The sequence below is a fragment of the Tamandua tetradactyla genome, chromosome 4 (assembly GCF_023851605.1).
Source record: "Tamandua tetradactyla isolate mTamTet1 chromosome 4, mTamTet1.pri, whole genome shotgun sequence".
Taxonomy (NCBI): domain Eukaryota; kingdom Metazoa; phylum Chordata; class Mammalia; order Pilosa; family Myrmecophagidae; genus Tamandua; species Tamandua tetradactyla.
Window position 1 is genome coordinate 90,234,725 of NC_135330.1, and position 6,181 is coordinate 90,240,905.

Below are 6,181 nucleotides of genomic sequence, written 5' to 3' on the forward strand. Positions count from 1 at the left end.
TTATTTGAGCAACTAATCTTACATGTTTTCCAAAATATTTAAGCTAAGAATCTTTAAAGTTTGGAATCTGTTCATAGACTTGAATGGAAAAATGTGATGCAAACTATTATTTTATATAGCTGATAAGATTCTTTTTATAGACATGTAGCATTGAAAGTAAAATACTTTGCCTAGTATATATTTAAGCACTGTACATTTCAGGCTACATATCTAAAATTACATCATAAAACAATAGCTATTTTATTGCCAAAGGGGCAACATAGAGATTTAAATGCTTCTTGGATAACCATGTGACAGTCATTTGAAACAAGAACAATTAAGCTTATCACCTTATTTTCTACATCATAATTTTCTCAATGTTGCTATAACATCCTTGTTCCTAATGGTGTATATCATGGGATTAAAAATAGGAGTCACAATGGTATAGAAAAGAGAGAAAAGTTTATCAGTTCCTACAGAACATTTGGATTTGGGCCTTAGATAAGTAATGGTGGCAGATCCAAAGAATAAAATAACAACCACCAGGTGGGAAGAACATGAAGAGAAGGTTTTGTTCGAACCTTGGGCTCTCAGCAACTCCAGAATGGTGGAAATGATTTTGCTGTAGGAGGCAAGTATCAACATAAAAGGGACTGCAATAAAAACATAGCTACTAAATAGACAGGTATCTCATGTGCAGAAGTGTCCCCACAGGCCAGCCTGAGAATGGAGGGAATTTCACAGAAGAAATGGTTAATCTGATTAGAATCACAGAAGTCCAGAGAGAAAATCTGACATGTTTGTCCTATCTGGAAAGGGATAGCACCGACCCAGGAACCAACTGCCAGCTGGACACACACCTTTGGTTCATGACTAGAGGGTAGTGCAGAGGGTTACAGATGGCCATAGAGTGGTCATAGGACATCACAGCCAGGAGGAAACATTCTGTGATTCCAAGCATAAGGAAGAAGCACATTTGAGTGGCACAGTTTAGCCTAGAAATATTTCTATCCTGAGTCCAAAGGCTCACCAGAATCCTGGATAGAGTGACAGACACATAACAGATTTCCAAAAAGGAAAAATTCCCTAGGAAAAAATGCATGGGTTTCTGTAGTGCAGGGTCAAGCCTGATGATTATTATTATGAGGCTATTTCCAAGTAAAATAATGATGTAAACAATGGAGAACATGCCAAAGAGAAACATTTGGAGATTTGGAAGGTCAGAAAAACGAGGAGTACAAATTGCATCACTGTGGAAACATTGCCTCCTTCTTTCTTCTCTTCATGTTTCATCTCTAGGAATGATTTATTCAGAAGTAAAATTATTTTACTTTTCTTGTTTTCTGCCTTATGTATAATCTGAATATTTTATGTCCTCCAATTTTTCCAACATTGTATATGAAAAAAAAATAAATGTCAGTGGCTCTAAATGGCCATAAGAAAATTACTCCTTTAGAAAATCTGTTGATTCCCTGTGCCTGACCATGCAAAAAAACTGTTGTTATTATATTTCCTTTTTTATGGTGATGGCATAGGTTATTTTCAATTTTGTTACCTATCTTAAGACTTGAAATGTCACAATCTGAATGTATATTCATTTGTAGCAATTATTATGTTCTTTCAGTTGGCAGGCTTTTCTCCTCTCAATTACATATTCTCTTGTTATCAATTAAAATAATTTTATTATAGTAGTAAGATTTTTAAACCACATAAAATGTTCTTGATGAATCATACACATATAATCAATGTAAATATGATGACTTTCCTGTAGTATCTCTAAAGTCTTTAGCATTTGCATACCTAGCCTATTTTATTTTAAAAACAATAATGACTGCACCACCAAATATTATGATATGCCATTTAGTCATTTAAATTGTGTCTGCATTTGTACATTTTATTTAGATTTTGTACAGGAAATAAAAGGTAACTTAAGATTCTCTTCCTGGCCAAGAAAGTTCAAGAGGTCAGAATTAGGTTTAATTAGCATCTATGCTCATACAACTTTAATCATGATATACAAATATTTATCTTGCACTATAAAACTATTCTATAAAAGGGATATTGAACTACAGTTCATTTATAAGAGTTTCACAAAACATCCACAGCCTCATTAATATTTTTCTGCTGACCTCATCTGTGCAATTATTCCCTTCTTTGCACACAAGTGAATGTTGTAAAACATGAGTGTGTGGATGTGTGATAATCTTTACAGTGCATTATCTTATTTCTCCATCTAGAATATAAGCTTCTGACAATATTTACATATATCTTTCTATGCAATGGATATTATATTTGTTGCATAAAACTAGGTTTACAACTTCCTGGAAAAATTACAATGGAGTCAGATTGGTGGCTTTTCTGGAATAATTCACAATTTAAGAATGGACTCCAACATAAATCTCAGCCACTCTCCCTTAACAGAATAAAGCATATATTAATTGTGTGCATGCATGCTGTGTACATAAAGGTATTATATTCCATTTGTCCCCCTTCACAGGAGAAGCACACTACTTCACTCTTTTCAGGAGATGGTGTATTATTTCTATATTAAGTGTCAACTCTTCTAAGGTTACAGTGTCACTGAATAGAAGATACATTCCTATAATTCTGGGCTGAGGGCATTAATCATTGATGCTGGCCAATAGTTCAGTTCTGAAAACAGCAGATGCATATTGTCAGTAGCAACAGCCTGCAGAAAAATTTGGCATCCTGAGGATTTTCTGTGATTGGCTAAATAAAAGCCAATAATAATTTCCTTTACTATCTACAATATTTCAGAATAAGTTCTAAAGTACTAAAGAAATTTATACTTTCTGTAGTCATTATATAAACTCTCCTAATGAAGATTTGATGGTAAGGAACATTAAAGTTAGTATACCTCAACCTCAAAGATGGTCAGAAAATACTTGCAAATAGATGACATTTCAAAGATATGATTTGAAGAGTCTAAGACTATACAAGCCATTCTTCTCTTAAGGATACCATCCTACAAAATTGGAGCTATGCTTTATCATTTATGTAAGTCAATCTAAAGCTTAATATATAGAAGTTAAAGAATGCTTGTTGAATGAATCTCATCTTATGACCAGCTTGCACCATGTACCCCATTTTTATGATATAACCACTACCTGAAGACTTTCTTTCCCCTTTGCTGTTCTATTCTCTCTTGCTTAGATCCCCACTCTAAATATTTCCCACATTCTAAAGGGTAATGCCATTGAAAATTTAACTGAAAAACTACATGTGAAAAACAATTAGCAAGTAAAGGTAACAACAGCAGAACATCTATTCAATTATTCAAGAACAAACAATAATTTATTCAGGTCCTTCTATTGCCCCAATTTTTATCTACAAAAGGGAACAATTGTGTGGATATAAAATGAGATTCTTAATGTAAAGATTTGTAAGGTAAGAAATATAATTAGTCCAATTTTATCCAAATTGTGTTTAACTTTTAAATACAATCTTGTCACAAAAAAAGGTTCTCAAAACTTGGAGCTGTTTTCAGTGAGTTCTGTAAACTGTTAAAAACTTCGGTTTATTCAACTCAAAGAAAATGACTAGATAATTCAGCCCCATGCTAGCACCTTTATTTGTCAAATATTTCATGTTTATTTTTGGTCACCATATTGAAAGGATGATTTTCTCTGATGTAGAGTTTGTGTTTTTGGCTATCATGGCAATGTATATATTACTTATATTCAAAGCACATTTATAAAATCATATTTAAGGCACAAAATGAAATTCAAATTGGTAATTTCACAAACTGACAAATGCAACTGAGAAGATTTTGTTTTCCTTGAGAATTGTTCTCTAATGATAAAAATGAAAAAGGTCATACTTCCCTAACATTATCAGGTTCATTTATTACAGTACCTAACTCTTAACATATCAGGATTTTCTTTGATATTATTAATAGATATACCCAATTCAATTATGCATAATAGTACCATGCTTGTTAATTAGGTATAACTTGTTTTTAATGAGATACATTCCTTTATTAATGTATGCAAAACACATAAATCCATGCTTAACATATGTAATCACCATATAAATGTTAGCCCTTATGATGATTATGGCAAAGATAATAATCTTTGCTGTATTGGTCCTTTATGTTACAGAGTGCTTCTCATTTTGTTCCAATTATTTGATCTTAAAATCATGAAAATCAGAAAATTACAAAAGCTATTTGAAAGAGTGCCTGTAATTTTTTTTAATTATGTATTTTTTTCATTTTCTGGAATTAAGTATTCTTTGCTGATGCTTAAAATCTACAGACACAAGCAAAAATAAATTTAGTATTTTATTGAAATAGTTCAGGCATACCTGTTTTTATTGAAGGACATTTCATGCTTACCTTTATTGATTGAGGTAAAAGGCAAAGTTAAAACAAGGAAAATAGTGTTCTTTTAAAGGTGCTCATAATTTCTTTACTGAAGCAGATGTCATGTTCTAAAATATAGTCTGCCATAAGAAGTAACAGTGCTCTTTAAGCAAAAAAGTCTCTCTGCCCTGGGAATCAGCTCTTTTCCCATGCTAATTTCTAACTGAACTAAACCTTTAAGCTTGCTACTCAAGGAGTTTGGAACAACCAGAAATGTATCTTGCTATGCATCTACTATATTTTCTCCATCTTTCTTGATCCTAACTTCAAATGTGCTTCATTTGACACCTGGTAATTGAGATTCAATCCCATACTGAAGAGTAGATTTATGATGTATTATTCCAGACAAACCCTAGAAGCCCTGGAAAAATTAGAACTATGTTTACTAGAATATGATTAGAGGAAAACTTATAAGCCACATTAAAAAAATCCCTACCCTTTATTATATGGGCAGTTGAATTTCTATGTCCAATATTTGTAAGAAAAAAAAGTGATTTCAGGGGGTGCAAGGGAAGTTCAGTGGTAGAATTCTCACCTGCCATGCAGGAGACCCAGGTTCAATTTCCAGTCCATTCACTTCCCTAAAACAAGCAAAAACAAAAATTCAACAAGTGGTGCTGCACTAACAAGATACCCAAATGGAAAAATAATGAAATGTGACCCTACCATACAACAAAGAACAAAAAAGGGATTTCACTTCAATTGAAGATGGTCCTCAATATAAAAGAATTCGATGAGGGAGATAGGCCCATTTTAGCTACAGGTATGTATTAGTGTAATTTGAGGGTGGTGAACTCCCAAAACCTTTAGCCACTTTTTCAGGGATAAGAAACTAAGAAAATTACAATGCATTTTAAATTTGCAGATGAAATATTAGAATATGTTGATTTCATTCATCGATCCATTTAACACAGTTACTATAATTCTAAACAATTCCATTTTCAAACAACACGGGGATTCACAGACTACCCCTGATACCTCTTGTAAAAGCATAAAGAACTTAGCATATAGGGGAGGTTTTGCTTCCAAAGCATGTTTATCCATATATTTCCCCTGTTCAGATCTTAGAACCATCTACTCATAATGAAATTTAAATGTGGAAACCTGTGACAGGATTTGATCTGAAGGACATCCTTTCTCCTTGAATCAAGTGTTCAAGGCTGAAATTCTTCCCCAAGAATTTGAATCTTAAAAATTCCATGTTAAGTGGGGTCAGGAAAACATTGTCTATATTTTACAACTTTGCCTACTCTTTAAATGTTTATTTTGTCCAGAACCTAATTTTTCTATAACATACTATCTAACTCAGCCAATCTGTCTGGCTTATTTGTACAATTGAAACACTGGAAGCCCAGAATAAGAAAGAGGTCCTTTAATTTTATATAGCCTAATCTAATATGTGGATACATCATGGAGTATATTAAGCAGATATTCAGAAATTGGCAAAGTCCCTTGAGGGATGGGAGAAAAAATATGGAGCTATTAAACTTTTCCATCAGGAAATGCCCTGATACTGTGTCAAAATTTAGGGACACCCAAGTCAATAGGCCATTCCATGACTACAACTCATTACAGCACACTGCAGTCAGCAATCCCAGATCATGTCACAATCCTACATTTTTATTATTTATTTTTCCATAATAGGTCAATAGGCAAAATTCTGAGTTCATTGTTGAATTATGTGGTAAAGCATTCTTGTTAGATGTGTTCTTCCAGTATGTATGTCCCAGTTGAAGTTATTCACTTTGATTTTAAGGCTAACATTTCCTCAGTATTAGAGTTTTCACAATGATGAATAAGCTCATCATTGAGGAAATA

General features: G+C 33.0%; 1 pseudogene; it reads right to left on the reverse strand.

Annotated features, from left to right (window-relative positions):
* Positions 1–342: 342 nt before the first annotated feature.
* LOC143679144 (olfactory receptor 10AG1-like) lies at positions 343–1,272 on the reverse strand (annotated as a pseudogene).
* Positions 1,273–6,181: the final 4,909 nt, after the last annotated feature.